Source organism: Hirundo rustica, chromosome 7 (genome assembly GCF_015227805.2).
Source record: "Hirundo rustica isolate bHirRus1 chromosome 7, bHirRus1.pri.v3, whole genome shotgun sequence".
Lineage (NCBI taxonomy): Eukaryota > Metazoa > Chordata > Aves > Passeriformes > Hirundinidae > Hirundo > Hirundo rustica.
In genome coordinates, this window is record NC_053456.1 from 26,087,251 (window position 1) to 26,103,327 (window position 16,077).

Genomic DNA, 16,077 nt, shown 5'->3' on the forward strand with positions numbered 1-16,077 from the left:
CCCCCCCCCCCCCTGCAGTCCCGCTCGGTGCTTCCCGCGCGGGCCGCCCCGGGGCGGAAGCGCCACTCGCGCCTTCCCGCCGCTCGCTCGGCTCTTTCCGCCTCCCCCTCCGGGGCGCTTCGTTCGTTTCCGCGGTCGCTCGGCTCTTTCCGCGGAGGCCGGCGGCGCGCTCGGCCGTTCCCGCCGCCTGGCGGGCGCTCGGCGCTTTCCGTGAGCGCTCGGCGGTTTCCGTGCGGGGCCGGGCGCGCTCGGCGCTTGCTCCCTGGCTGGCGCTCCTCAGTCGGCCGCTGCCTGCCTGTCGCCGGGCTGGGAGCGCCTGTGTGTGTGAGTGACGCGGCGGAGGTGTAGTTTGACGCGGTGTGTTACGTGGGGGAGAGAATAAAACTGCGGCGAGATCCCAGGCGCGAACGAAAGCAGTGACGGAGCAGCCTGGTAACCGGTAAGAGGAGGACGGCGCCCAGCAAACAGGGGCGGGGGGGAGGGAAGGAAATGGAGCCCGGCGGGGACCAGGGGAGCCGCCGGGCGGCAGGACGCGGGGGCCCGGCCGCGCACCGCCCGCGGGAGGGGCGCCCGCCTTAAAGATGGAGCCGAGCCCTGCAACATCCCCGCCGCCGCCGCGCCGCGAACAAAGGATAATGGCGGATGGGAGCCGGCCCGGCGGCCGCCACGGCCGGGCGGCGGCGGCTCTGTCGGCAACCAGCGGCGGCGCTCAGCGCGGCGGGGAAGGGGCACCGCGCCCCCCGGCTCCCGGAGGAGGCGGCGGAGGACGACGACGAGGGGGAGCGGCGGCGGCGGCGGCGGGGGGCGGCCGCGCTCCCGCCCGCGCCCCCTCCCCGCCCCGCCGTGTGCGCTCCGGCTCTCGCTCCCCCGCTGCCGCCCCCCGGCCCCGCCGCGCTCCGGGGACCCTCCCGCGGGGCCGCCGCGGCCCCCCGCGCCCGCCGGAGTTCCGCTTCCCCGGCGCCCCGAGCGCGCTGTACGGATAAACAAACAGACTCCCGCCGTGATGGACACGAGTGCGTTGGGCGCTCCCCGGCTCTGTAACGAGAAGCTTTTAATAAAATCTCTGCTCGGAAGCCGGGGCAGCGCTTGGTCTGGTGGTTCGCTGATACTCCGTCTCCGGGAGGCCGCGCCGGGCAGTGGTGCCGGTCACCCAACACCGCGCTCCGGGCGGGACCCGCGGGCAGAGCCCGAGCCCGGCGCGCAGGTCACGTAACAGGGATACGGCTCCCTCTCGCCGCGCTGCTTCTCCCCTGGTAGTATTTTTAACCCAAAGTGAACTTGAGCCAGGCTGCGGCTGGTAAATCTCGCTTTGGGATTTGCTTTTGCCAGTTTTCCACAGACTTGGGTGCTGCACAGCGAACAGGATATGACCTCTATCCCAGCTTTAATAGCAAATGTCAGCTCATATGCCTTTTTATGCCTTACACCAGCGTTGCCTTGCTGCAGCTGGGAGGCTTTTTTTCCTCTTTTCTTGCCTAGAATAGAAGACCGTGTTTTGACTTTGTTCTACTTCCAAATCCTGGATACCTGCAATTTTGTGTTACAGTAGTAAGCAAAAAACAACGTGGCAGACTTAAAAAACTTTTTAAGCAAAGATTGTTACACCTCTTAAGTGCATACAAGGATAAAAAGTTTTAAATAGTGGTCATATGCTTTTTCTTCATGAAACAATTTTTAAAATTTTTGTTTCTTCCTCATAAATATTGGAATGCCTGCTCACAATCTGCTTCTGGAATAACACCTGACCTTTTTTCTTTTTCCCCTGGGGTTAGAAACATGTTTCCTATTTCTTAAATAAAAGACCAGAGACTTCTTAGATATATCATATATCTCTGTTTAGTCCCATTCTGACCACCACTAAACACTGTTTTAGAATACAGGAATTTTGAGACTCTGCTTGCATCCTTTCTTCCTTGTATCAACAAATGTGAATTTATACAGTAAAATACCAAGCCACTGAAACAGGTTTTGTTCAAAATGGATATTTGTGAGTCACATGTATGCCTCCTTGTATGTGAATTTCTGTTTTCTGTCACTTCCACCACTTCTTTTGAAATGAAGGCCAAAGATGCTCTACATCACTTCACTGTATAATACCAACATGAAAAGAGGGTCTCTAAACTTCTAATTGATTAGTAGACATCTGAGGACTTCAATAAGCAATGTGTAGCTGTTGATAGTGATTAAAGAGAGTGTATTTGTTGGTGTATTTCATTCATTCTTGGTTTGATGGAATAGGCACTACATTTTAAATACAAAAAATGGGACAGAAAATCCTTGCTTGTTGTTTTTTGTAGTTTTAGAAAAACATTTTATTTCATTGTTTCATAACAGAGTGGAGGACTCTCAGATCCATATTTGCGAACACAGATCTCTGCATTTCCTCACCAGCTTTGTCCCCTCACAGGTCAGAGAGAAAAGGGAACAGAGAGGTGGTTGTGTATTTGCTAAACATCACTTATAGGTGACAAATTGTTGCACGTAGTAAAGACGAGTGTAATAATTTTAAATGCTCTCATTTAATTGAGAGAACACCGATATCCAGATTTTTACTGTCAATATAGTGTTTGGATCTGCACTGAACGATCTGCATCTAATTTGGTTTTTTTTCTCATAGGTTTGGTGATAGGTGTGTCTACTACTCTGGGTAAAAAAAAGTAAAGAACCAAATAAAAACAAAACAAAAAACAACAACAAAAAAATCCATCACAAAAAACACCCCAAAGGTCTAAAAGGGGGAGAGGGGTTTGCTGATACAGAAAATTTAGAAACATCTCATTTAGACTGTCAAGTAATAAATCTGGCTGTTTCTTGGAAACCTGCAGTGGCACAGCTATTGCTATACAAAATCTTCTGTAGATCTTACTCTGCAGAGTAGCTGTTCTGCTGCAGTGAGAAGCAGCCTCTTCTTGCCTAAGTGCAGCTACAGCTCTGTAGGTATGTATTTTGATAGGAGACAAGGCCCCAGCTCGGAATTTCTGTTGGCATCGTTTTGAATCAAATGGGATATTCACACTTCATCTCTATTTTTGGATCTCTGGAAGCAAGTGGAGATCAGTTACTCATGCCACACTTCTCAAGGCTTTTGTGCAGTGAGAAGGCCGTGTTAGCTTTCTGCCACTAATCTAACTAAAGTTAGTTTCATGGGCCGTGACAGCAGTCTTCATTTACAGAAACAACTCTACCCAATTTGGTTTTGAGCTCTCTGGTACCCTACCTGCATACAAGTTCATGGCAAGGCGGTGATTTCATTTTTTTTTTTTTACTGAATCAAAAATCATGTTGCCTCATCTGCAGTCTGTGAGGTCATATTTCATAGTGATTATGAAAACCTGAGCAGCCTGCCATTAACGATCTATGTACATCTCCCAGCATGAAGGCATTGATACCTATTTTGTTCCTCAAAGCTTTTAGGTCACTTGATTGTACTGCAGTTAAAAAAGGTGAGTGAGAACAAGTACAACACCTTCCAGCTTTCCATATTTCTAAAACAGCCTTGTCAGCTGCACAGGAGGTGAAAATGTGCTAGGCTTTAGTCGGCCTTTCAGGTAAAAAAAGCACTTGAAAACAGCCAAGTGCTAGATTTACAGTATTATGTATCAAGAATAGAAAACTCATTGTTGGAAGAGCCACTTTAAGGTGAGAGGATAACGAATTTGGAGGAAGCGTGTTCCTGTTCAGATGCATGTATATGGTTTACCTAACATATGTACATACACACAAATTTAAAGCAGCACTGATACTGGTTAGTTACTTGCAGTGATTTTATATGAGTAGAGTGCAGAGAGGTACAGGATATTATCCTAAGATAATAGGCATTCCTGGTTTTGTCCTGAGAATATCGTGAGAGTTGATATTTGTAAAAAAGAGTTGATATTTTGTAAAAAAAAAAAAAAAAGGCCATTAGGTGAAAGATGGAAAAATAGTTCTGAAGATACAACAAGAGTCCTGCCAATTGCTCTTCTGGGTTTTGTTACTTTTCAGTTTTCTGACAGGAGACTACACTGGCTACTTGAGACACAGTTGCAGGAAGCCTTATAGTGAACTATTTTGAAGCTACCTTAGTGCGGGAAACTGAAATAAAAATCTCTATTCTTGATGCTTTCACAGTCTTGGTAGAGGAGAGTTAAAGTGATCTGTAAAAATCTTTGATCTAAGTGTTCAGTGATCACCAGTTAAGTCAATGAGGTTATCAGGAAAACTCCTTTTCCCTGCGCATGGCAGAACTAAAGCTTGGTTGTATTTTCTCCCTCTGAAAAGGGCAGAAACTTTTTCAGATAGATTTCTAAACTTAAAAAAAGAGCAGTTAACCTAAGAAATCCAGGAATTCTTGAAGCTTATCTACTGGCTGATGAATTGAAACCATAGCTCCTCATAGCATTTTCTTTGTAGTAATACTGGCCAAAGCATCTTCCGTGTCTTTTCCACTGCACTCACACAAATGCTTGGGGACCTGCATGGGGAAATGATCTAGCTGTTTGAGAGGTGTGGAGCCTGGTTCATTTTCACCTGGATCATTCCCTCCCCTGACTGCTGCATGGCTGTACGAGCATCATCATCAGGGGAGGGGATAGGGCTGGAATGAGCAGGGAGATAAGGGCAGCTCAAGCAGCTATGCTGCTAAATGAGGAAATGCAGCCTATGTAAAAATTTTTAAATTATGACTGTGTTTATGACTAAGCTGGATGACATAGATCCTGCTGAGGTTCTTCTTGCCACAGAGCTGGATCATTCAGCTAAGTCTAAGTTCTTACATGTGCTGACCATGAGCAAATTAACGTAAGCAGCAGCTGTTCCCAAACTTCAATATCATGTATTAAACTGATCTGTTGTGTTGCTTATACTTGTCTTTAACATCTTCTGTGTGGTTTTTTAGCAAGTTCTCTATGCACTTCCTTTACTTCCTTCTTTTTTTTTTTTTTTTTTTTTTTTTCCTCACATTTTAAGTTTGCCTGTTGCTATTCACTGCAGCTCTTTGCTGCAATATTTTAATCATCTTTTCAGGACCTGCATCCTCCAGTGACATTTTGATTCCAATATTACATGCACTTTTCTTATAGGTGCTACCTTAAATCTCATTTTCTATGCTGTTACAGTATCAATTGGATTTTACTTTCCCTTGCACCTTTCCTGGGGCTTGAATATGAAAATCTCTTCTCATCTGTAAAATCTCTCAATCTCTCTCATCATCTTTTACACCCCATTAAATAATGGATGGGGAGCATTATTTTCTTGCCCTTTTTTTTTTTTTTTTCCCTGATGACACATCATCTGGCTGTGTGTAGCTGGCCTGGCCTCAGAATCCACTGGTGCCTGTCCATTGCACCAAGTAGCGTACAATATCAGCAGAATTTGTAAATTTACACATTTCTGGGTTGTAGTGAGCTCTTTCTCTTGAAAAAAAATACAAGCCTAGGGTGTTACTGTAGGTGTAGGAACCCTTCCCTCTTTGTGAAACTCACCCAGATTTTCCTTTTGTACTGATAGGAGAATTCTGGGAGATAAAAAGGGAGGGAAGGTGTGAAAAAGGGTACTGTGTACTAATGCCACAGTATAACCAACAAAAGTAATCTGTTGCTGTGGTTTTGTCTGAGCTGATACAATTGTATGTGGCTCTCAGGAGACAGAGATCTTGCTCTCTCCCTCCTGCTCCTGGTTAGCTGGTGCTGGACCTACATTGTTTGTAGTGTTGATTGTATATAAAACATAATAACCCAGTTCAAATTACTAACCCAGGAGAGAACTGTGCTTATTTTAGTAGATAATTTTCTCCTGCATGAGTGAGCTGAATTGGTGGTGATCTGAGATGCTGTTAACACAAACACCAGTGCAGATTTGCAGTGATGGTAAGGGAAGGAAGGAGGGGGACACAACTTCCTTCATTCAACAGCAGAGAGCTGTGTTAGCAGACCCATCTTGGGGAATGGCAGCATATCCATAACTTGGAGTGAAAGAAGGAAGAGTTGGACTCTGTGCATAGTGATCTGAGCCACATGAGTTTGTCTTTGCAGGTAGGAAAGCTAAGAACACAGTAAGTCGAAAAATAAACAACAAAAAAAAACCAAGGAAAGTTTCCTTGTTTTAAAAGCCTGATGATACCTGTGTAATTGAACTAACTGCTCCCTATGAGAGACAGATTTCAGTCTTTTCAAGAGGTTAGATCAGTGTACGTCTTAGGTACTTTTCATTATGAGGAGCCCAGTCAGCAGGGGAGAATTATATATAACATATCTTTAATGAGGGCCAAGTTGAAATACGAAGCGCCAAGAAGGGTCCAGGTCCAGCGCGGGGATGCACATCCTGTCAGTTGGCCCAAGGCTCCTGGACAGTCAGCTTGCTACAGTGTCACTGTTGCTAAAAACTGATAAATACCTTGTCCTGTCTTCTGGATTGTAAAATAATTAATGGTGGCTGAAACTACTGGCCTGGAAGTTGTAGTGTAAAGTTAATGTGGCGTGTGTAACCAGTGCATATTACTCTGGACTGGGGAGAGGAAGAACTGTTATGTGCTGCAAATAGCTACTTTGTCAGCAATGTGGCTGTTTGAAAAAATACATCCCTGCCCAATCCTCAGAAAGCTAATGTTGATTGTATAAAAAATACTCCACTGTTTCCAGCCTCCCACTCTTTGAACCAAAGTCATCACAACAGTAATCAAATTACAGAATAGAGGTGTTTTCTTCAGCATCTTTGTTGGCTTCCCACAGTCTTGTGACACCTGTAGCCATGATTTGATCTGCTTTCATTCACCAGCCTGGCTGCAGCAGGGTAGATTCTGCTCCACCTTCCCTGTTCCTGCTCCTGTTCCTGTGCCAGTAGCACCAGCACGACTGCATGTGAACTGGATCAGAGAACTGGTCCAGGCGAGAAATTGTAGTGCAAGTTGGTTGCCCAGTCCCATTTACTACATAGCTTCACAGACAAGTGTAAAGGTGTAAATAAGAAAGAATTTAGAGGAAACCAGAGCCTGAGCTGGCAGTGCTGCCAGCAGAAATTCTTGCAAGACTGTAGCTGCAGAAAGCAAAATGGAAATATTCTTTTGTGTGCAACACATTGTTGTAAAACATGGATTCTGTTTTATTCTCTTGCCCTTTCTGGTTCATCAGTGGCTCCCATTGCTTACTCTGGGTCGTTGCAGACTTCAGCATTACCAGCATATCACACCCATGTTCCATGGGACAGTCATGTTGCTTGCAGGTAATGGAGGTCTTAAACTCCAGTTAAGTATTTGAGAAGCATTATTCTTTCTTTGGAGATGATGCTTTTGCAGAGTAGATTTGCCTGGCAGGCATTTGAGTGACCTTTCTCCTTTGAAAAGCTCTCCTGCACTGCCCAGGCAAATTTAAAAACACATGAAAAATAAACTAGAATCCACTTGGTTGATACGTTAGTCAGAATTATTTTACTACAAAGTTTGATCACTTGCATTTCAGTTGGTTTTTAAGAGAGAGGCCAGGTCGTAGATTTAATTTGGTTGCATTAAGCAATATAGTCTGATGATGCTTCAAGACTAGTGCTAATTGACCAAGCAATGATGTTTTCAATAAAACTAGTAAAGCCAGAGCAATTTTAGGATTTAAAAGTATTTCCAAGTCTAAGCTGTGGTTTAAGACCTAGACTTTTTGGTTTTAATGTTGCAATTGATTTTATGAATAGGATGCATTCAGAAGTTTAACAAGGGCAAGGTTTGTAAGGAAGTGCTGTTTTTCTTGGGCATACTTGGGCAAACTACTGTAGCACTTCAGCCTCTGAAAGAATTCAAAGGTTTTCACTTCCTGGAGGGCACTGAAGCAAAAAATATTTTACACTGCCTGTTAAAAATGAAACAAAACTATTAAATCATAAAAAAAATAAAAACCCAGACTATGTTGCTTTTAAAGATAGAGGTTATTTTTTTTTCCAGAGTTTTGACTTGATATTTGGTAATTGTCAGCTCTGTATGAATAACTCGATCTTACTTTCAGGTGACCATTTCTAAAGATACTTAATAAAACAGTGAAAGCATTGATCTGAAACATCCATTTTGTTGTGTGTTCTTTCTGAACTCATTAAAAGTGTTCTGGGTTTTTTAAACAAGACTTTCCAATATTTACCAAGTTATGTAACTTCATGCTTTTATACTATGGGTTGAACTCTAGAAATACCACATAGGTTCCAAGCATCAATCAGAATGAGTACTGTTTGTTTAAATAGTTCATGTCTGTCAGGCTTGAAGCATAAATATCTGAAGTGATATTTTTTATGAATTGATGCTTTAGCCACTGACATTCAGAAGTGGGTTAGAAACATTAGCTGTGGAGCTGTCCCCTTCTCACCAACAGACAAAATCTCAGGAGACACAAATTCTACCTGAAATTCTCATGCCAAGTTTAACTGTGCAGCTTATAAATATCTGAAACTCCATGCTTGCCCTAAATTCCCCAACTGTTTTGAAAGTTATCTGCAACAGAAGAATGATGTGAAAACAAGTGTGATACATGTCACTTCGGGATTCCAGTATCTGACCCTTTTCAGTGTACAGTATTTTGCTGAGGTGACCTACATTATTTAAGCCTCGGGATTATGATGATGATGATTATTATTATTACAAATGGATTATAAAATTCAGGTCTCTAATTTAACATTTGAGACCATACAAAGAACTTTAAATACTGACAGTTGCTCTCCTTCATTATAGGGTGGAAAAGGAAGCATTTACTTTATTAATGGGAAAGTCCCCTGAATATCTGGGACTTCCCAGAAGATTTGCATTTCAGAATATAGATTTACATTCAAATTACTTTAGAATGTCATATTTAATGAGTGCAATCTCTAAGAGCCTTCAGTCCAGTCTTACACTACTCTGTTCTGATAAATTACATGTGCCTATTAATAATTTCACAGTGTAAAATTAACAGAGACTCTGAAAACATTTCTTTGGAATAAAAGGATTTCAGGTAATAATAAACATGTTTATGTGGTTCTCTGACTTTTTTCACATTATTCCATTAAATCATACCTGGTATGTAATTCAAATCATTACAATTAAGGAAACACCTATGTGGAGGTGATTCCTTTTTCTGTTACAGGTCTGAGATTACTAAATGTTATATTTTTGGCCCTTGGGCTTGGAATACTCAGGTTAACCACCAGTGTAGGCCTGTATAATGCTCTGGGTTTTATTTGTATCTTTTTCTAAGTTTTTCCTGATTTGCTCAGAGCACCAAAAAAGAGCTGGGTGATCTGTATAGTTTTGAAGTAGCTTTAGCTTTGTTCACGTTAGCGTTGGTCACAGACCCAGTGGCTGAGCCCGTGGATTTCCCTAGCACATCTGTGGAGTGCAACCTGTGCAGCAGGCAGCCATATATTGATTACCCTTGTCCTAACAACATCTTCATTCTTCTTCATTTTAGGGGAGTGACTGCTGAGCAGTCAGTCATCGCTCCTGTAGTTGTTTGCTGTGAACACGTTTCAGTAGCTCCCTCACCTCAGAGATAACCCTTTATTTAATGAAAATACGTACAGCCTCTCCCTACAGAATTGCAGGCTGCCCCAGGCTTGGAATTGCAGCAGTTCTTCCAGCTGATGCCTCAGACCTGGAATGTTTAAAGGTTGCTTGGCAAGTAGACAGAGATCCTTACGACACTTGAAAAGGTTGTCAAAATATGTCACGCAGCATTTAGGTGGTTCTTAAAGGTCTGCCAGAATGAATGGTGAGGCAGTAAAAGACCATAAAACATAGTAATGCATATGGAGGACAGCAAATATAATATTCATCTGAATGACTCTGGCAGGTCAGGTGGAAATCTCTAGTGCTGACAGCTCTATCCAGTGGAAGAAAGGAACACATGCACCTTCTTTTAGATGGGTCTTAGCCTCGGTAACTTGGCATCATTTTCTGCTCTGAATACTCCTTTAATTACTGTAGTGACAGTCCTTTTCTCCCTGTCAGTGGGAAAGGAGATGGTCTTTGACCACTTGCTGAATTAGCTCTCCTTTCTGTCACTCGGGGCTGCCTGAGCTCTTCTGCTGGAACACGTTCACATGCCAGTGTTTGCTGTGAAAGGAAATGGCTCAAAATGTTCTGCTGGTTGACCAGTACAGCAGGGTAAATTATTTATTTGGCATATCAAGATATCTGGGTGGTGGGAGAGAACTGTTTCTGAATCGCTCACTCTGTCTCCTTACAAGGGGTTGTAGAGCTGCTTCAGTGTGGCTCTGAGCCCAGGCTATCCGCCCGTGCTAAGAGCAGGGTGTACCAGCCCAGGCACAGGGCCTCCTTAGCAGAAAAGGTGTTGTTTATTGTACCCACCTCTGTACTCCTGTTGCCTGGGGTCATGTTGCATTAATAGGCTCTTGGATGGGTGCTGTTTCCATCCAGCAAAGCTTTCACGCTGGGCTGAGCAGAACTCCCTCACTTGTCATAGTACAGATGTAATCACGTCATCCTTCTTAAATAAAAACTGCCATCAGACTGGTGTGCAGTCACAGTTCAGCGCTGCAGTGAGAAGGGCAAATATGAGAAGTGGCTGGCTTCAGGTAGCTGCCCTCATTTGGGCTGAGGGCAGCTTCAAATCCCGTGAAATCATGGATCCCGCGCTTCACAGTCAAAGGTAAAATAAGAACTTGACTAGGGCCAGAAATTAAAGCTCATCACAATTGGCTGTGCTGATTGTTGACTTGCTGGGCCTGTACCAATTGCAAAGAGCCTGTTCCTGGAGTTGTGGTGTATTCAGCAGGAGCATTAGCCCCCCAACAGCACGATACAAAATAATTTGGTGCCTATATTTTATACTGCATTAAAGATTACTGCCTACAAATGATACCGTTCAGATAAAATGTGATGGATTTTATTAAGTAACCAGTGGCTATGTGTGATGACATGAGCTGCAGTACTTTCAGCAGTCACAGGGAGAAAAGAGGCATGTATTTTGGCAATTTCATGCGGTTTCATTTTTGAGAAAGGAAAGCTTTTACAGTTGGTAGGAATTGCAAGAAATCTTCATAGACTGAAAATTAGGTGAGTTTTATGTCCTACAAATAATGTCAGAGAACTGATGCTAAGCTGTAGTAAAGTGCAGTTTGTAAGAAACAAAAATGCATAAATATGATATTGGCAGTGAGTGCGTTAAGAACAACAGAATGGGCAGAGTTCTCAGAAGTCTTCGTGAATACATTGAATATGTTGGCCAGGACATTGTTAAATATGTCTTGCTTCTCTAAAATTCAATTTGAAGATGTCTTCCGGTGGATTTGGGGGTTTTTTACTTCACTGTTAAAGGTGTTTATAAATAGTTATCAGAATTCTGTTCTGCATGTTGAGGATCACAGACTTAAAGAATGTGAATTAGTCTTTTAATACCGTAAGTGCCTTCAATAGGAGCACAGAGCATTTATAAATAGAACATATTTATGGATTATGTTTTCAATAGTTACCTAATGACTTTGCAACCTTCGTGGGATTTGTTTTGACATTTTGTTTTTTCTAAGTAAAGTCTGGCAGTATTTTGGGGGCATTTCTGAACAGGAAGGGGATAAGACAGTGGAGAGTCATTTGTTTGCTTTTCACTGTTAATGTCTTAGGAATGCTTGCTCTGGTGTCTCCCTTTGGGTGCTTCTACTGTATTCACATAAGACCTATCCCAACTATTAGATAAGATTAGTAGAAAGAGGTGGGGGAATTAACTTATTTATTTATTATTTATAATTTATATTGAACAAAAAAAGGCTGTATAGGTTAAACTTGAATTAAATTATGTGTGTGTACCAAATACTTGCTGGATGCTTTTGTATTTATTTGTGTAATTTGTGATACAAGAAACTAATTGCAGTTAATAGCAGTCAGAGCCTTTTTTCCTTTTAAAAAGCTTGAAGGCAGAAACACTAGATACTAGTACAATGCCAGAATTATGGAATCACATCAGGAGGATACAGCAGTGAAGAGTGTTTAAGCAACTTTTGCTCATATACCTTACCTGTGCCTACTGTTTCACCATCTGCCTGGTAAATGTCAGCTTGCTTGAGTGAGGCCAACAGAGAACAAAATCTAGAGATTGCTTGTTTGGGTGCTCACCACTGTAGCTGTGAGATTACATTTGTGGCACTCGTGTATCTAAATCTGGTACCTGAGAATTTTTTGCTAACTTCAGATGTGTGACAAAAGTTTTGTTGAAAAAGTCATGAGCCAGAAAAGTTTGTTAATTTTAATTAAGAGTCCTGGTTGCATTTCTTCTGTGTCCTGTATGAAAATACTACCTTGTTCAGATCTCTTGCAGTGGCTGTTGCAGGCTGTATTCAGTCAGCAAAGAGTTTTTAGATTCTGCTCTGAGTGTCACATTGATGCAGACAGAGGGTAGGACTGCATATATTACATTCTGTTGTTGGAATGATTCTGCTTTGTGTGAGATATTTTTACAGTGAGATTAAATTTTTCTTGTATGTTCAAGATGAAATACTTTAACTTCAGTGACAAGAAGAACTTTTCCAGCTTTTTATTCTTCAGTTATCCTGGCAGATTGCTTTATTTCAGATTATTTGCAGAACACAATCTGAAGACTGTTCTTCATTTTTGGCGTTTTTAGTGGCGTTGGTTGTTGCGGCCATTCTTTTATTTCCACTTCCGTTTGGTTTGCCTGGCCTTTGGGCTTCCCTGCCCCAGAAGCTGGTGTGATCATCAAATGGCTTTGTGGAGAACCCATTCTGTGGAGCGATAAAAGGCAGATTTCAGATGAAGCAGCAAACGTAGGTTGTGTTCACAGCATGACACACACAGGCTGGTCACCCAAGGGAGAGGACACAGGGAGCAAATACCCACAAGCAGTGGCAGTGCTGGCTTGGGAGGACAAAGAAGCTGTGGTATAAATTGCAATTCTTGCCCCAACCCACTATAGTCATTAGTGACAAAGAGAGATAATTATGGGTCTGTCTTGTCCTGTTAAACATTTATTACTTGTTATTTGAAGTCCCATGTGTTAGCTCTAAATAAAATTATTTTTCTCTGAACATTTTCAGTCTGGCAGCTGCTGAATGGAGTTCATAAGGTGGCTGTTGAGCTGTGGCTAAAAGGGCTTGCCACTCTGCAAGGTGGCAGTGGAAACGTTTACAGATTGCAGGTCCATCTTCTCAGTGCTTTCGTGGTGGATCTGTGGCTTTATAAAGCCACATGCGTTAAATACAGAATTAGTCAAGTTCCTGAACTTGTGATACTGGAGCTGTGCTTGCTTCCGGAACAATTGTACTGGCGCTGCTGTGAATACAGGGCTCGAGAAACAGGCATTGCCTCAGTGTCCCTTCCCTCAGCTGATCTGGTCCTTCACTGCCATGAGCAGCTGGGTGACTGGATAATGCCCTGGGTCAGGAGCCTCATGTGGCTGTAGAGTGACCTGTGAAGGTGTTGGGTGAGCACATGACTGGGTGTGGTACAAGTCAGGTTCAGAATGGACATGTGTTTGTTGGGTCTCTCCTCTGTTTCTGGAGACAGTTTTTCTTCAGAATGTGTGTGTATACTTGAATAAAATAAATCCAGAAGTCAGAGGAGGATTCCTCCCAGCATGTGGTTTGGTGAAGCTGTGCTCACTGGGGAGCAGGTGTGACAGTACCTCCAAGGTGTAAAGCGAACCGTGTTTCCTGGAGGTGCAGTTATGTCATATGGGCAGTAACTGTCAGTGTAAGCTTGAACTTCTGACTGTGAATTGCCACCACAGCGCTAATAGAGAAAAGAAAGGCTTGCAGGGAGAGGTGCTGTGTTTTACTGTGCCAGCTGTCCAGCTAAAAAACAAAGAAAGCTTTGGGGTATTAAGGACTTTTGCATATGAAAGTGGATGGGAAGTGTTATCTGCTCTAACAACCACAGCGTGGTACTTTGGTTCTTGGATTTAATGGTGTTTGGGAAAGGATCTCCACCTTTCTTTTCTCCAGTCTGCCTTGGGAGATGAAAAGCAGCCTGTCTGTGGAGTAGGAAAGCTCTGTGTGGGCAAGGGGAAACCATGGACCAGAGCCTAATCTTTAGGAGATGTGGTAAAATTCGTGGGGGTAAATCAGACAGGAGATAGAAAATGATGTAGAGAAGCAGAGTAGAGCAGGCAGACCACAGACATACCGAGGGGAGGATACTAAAGAGTGAAGAAGATGAGATGAGAGCTGTTGGAAAACAATAATATTTTATCCTGACTCTAGGCAGGTGGGAGGGGAGGTAACTAACAGCTCATGCTCTGAATACACAGCATTGATGCTCATTAATTAACAGGAATTATAGGAGTTAGCATTACTGTAACACCTTGTTCAGCATCCTGTCTTCAAGATAGTGAAGATTAGTAGGTACCTCAAAAGACTGCTGGAACCTGCAAAAATTACATGGGATATAATCTTCCCCCCTCATAAAAGCATTTATTTGAATTTTTAAAGATTAGAAATCTGTTTAAATCCTGAGTCGTTAGGTTTTTGTCTTCCTTTTGGTTCAGAACTTTCTTTTAGCATGAAAAAACTGTACTAATTTAACATATTCTTGGATATTGTTTTTACCCAAATGCCTGTCTAATCCATGTTTAAATCCTAGTAAATTTCTTGTCATCAGTAGTATCAGTGCTCCATTTATGCAGTACATGAAGTATCAATTTTCATAATTTTAATAGTTGGGGTTTTTTGTTTGTGTTTTTTTGTTTTTGTTTTTGTTTTGTTTTGTTTTAGTTTTTAGTTTTATAATTTAAAATTTGACATCTTTAAGCTTTGCTGATTTTATAATCAGACAGTGCGTGTTTCTAGTTTACTTAACCTGTTTTGGGTAAAATAATTTAAATATATTTTCTGGATTTTGAAGCATTTTTCTCCTTTCTGGGATAAATAATAAAAATCCATCTGGTCTCTTCATAAAACAGGTTTTCATTGCCCTAAATACTTGCTTTCTCTGAATACCCAAATTCCACAGAACCCATTTTTAATAGAGGCTCCCAATCTCTGCACTGTATTCCAGCTGATCTATATAGGGTCCAGCTACACAAATACAGTAATTAAAGATTACCCTGTTTCTTAGTATTGTTGCAGTCTAACTCTCTAGCTTTTCTTGTCATAAATGCATGTCAAGGAGAAATCGGAAGTGATCTCTCTGCAGTAGTCCTTAGCTAAGTGCCCCTTCCAGGTTTATGCAACTAAGGAGACAGGTTTATTTGGATTTTTCTGCAGTGTGTGTAGTTCAGTTGTATTCTGCAACTGTTTGTTTTTAGTAGCGTCTGTCTTCTGTAGTCATGGTGTAAATTCAGCTGGGACAGTTAATTATCCTCTGCTGAACTCCTTTCTCCCTGTCTCAGTTTAACTAAAATAAATACCCATCTGTCAGCTGAATGTTTCACTGTTTGGCTCTTCACTTCCAGAGTTTGAGATCATTAGTAAGTTAGTTATTAATAAAAAGCATTAGTAAATATAATACTGCTTCCACATTTGAACTAATGGAGAAAGCTGTGTACAACAAAAACCATGAGTTAAACCATCTCTAACCAGGTAGTCCCATCAGCTTTCTGGTGTTCAGAGTTCATACCCAGGATGTTTTAGGCAAGCAGTCTCTGGTTTTCCAGCTCTGGTTGTTAATGGCTGTTGTTTTCAGTTAGTTGCATTTAGAATACTTGGTTCAATACTGCAGTTACTAATACTTTCTCAAAGTATGTGCATGTGGGTGACAAGTTGGAAAGTAGCCTGGAAGCAAGGAAAAATGAGAAGTGTTCTCCCTTGGTTCCCATATGCTGTCCATGTCCTGGAGACTTGTTTCCCACTAGGACGCTTTTCAGATCCCTGTCTTCAGTTGAGAAGTGTGGTGCCTGCCAGGAAAATCAGTGCCAGGGAGCAGGGTGGGCCACTGTGAACAGGGCAGGAGGAATAAAAGGAGGGGGTAGCACCCACAAGAACAGAAAGATGCTGGGATACACATCAGCAAAGCTTGTCTAGACTAGGGGTACGAAAGCTTAGAAAGGAGATGTACAGATTGGCATTCATTTATATGTGTTGGGAGGGTAAGGTTTCACACCAAATATATTTTCATCTGTTACACTGTAAATTGCAAGAATAGGAATTGACAACCTTGATTTCAGCTGTCATGGCCTTACCCATGCA

General features: G+C 42.5%; 1 protein-coding gene across 1 annotated transcript in view; it reads left to right on the forward strand.

Annotated features, from left to right (window-relative positions):
- Positions 1 to 235: 235 nt before the first annotated feature.
- The window catches only part of CREB1 (cAMP responsive element binding protein 1), a 39,514-nt gene continuing 23,672 nt past the window's right edge, over positions 236 to 16,077 (forward strand). Inside the window, exon 1 of the mRNA XM_040068866.2 lies at positions 236 to 439. The gene's annotated coding sequence lies outside the window, so the exon portion shown is untranslated. The remainder of the gene's footprint in view (positions 440 to 16,077) is intronic.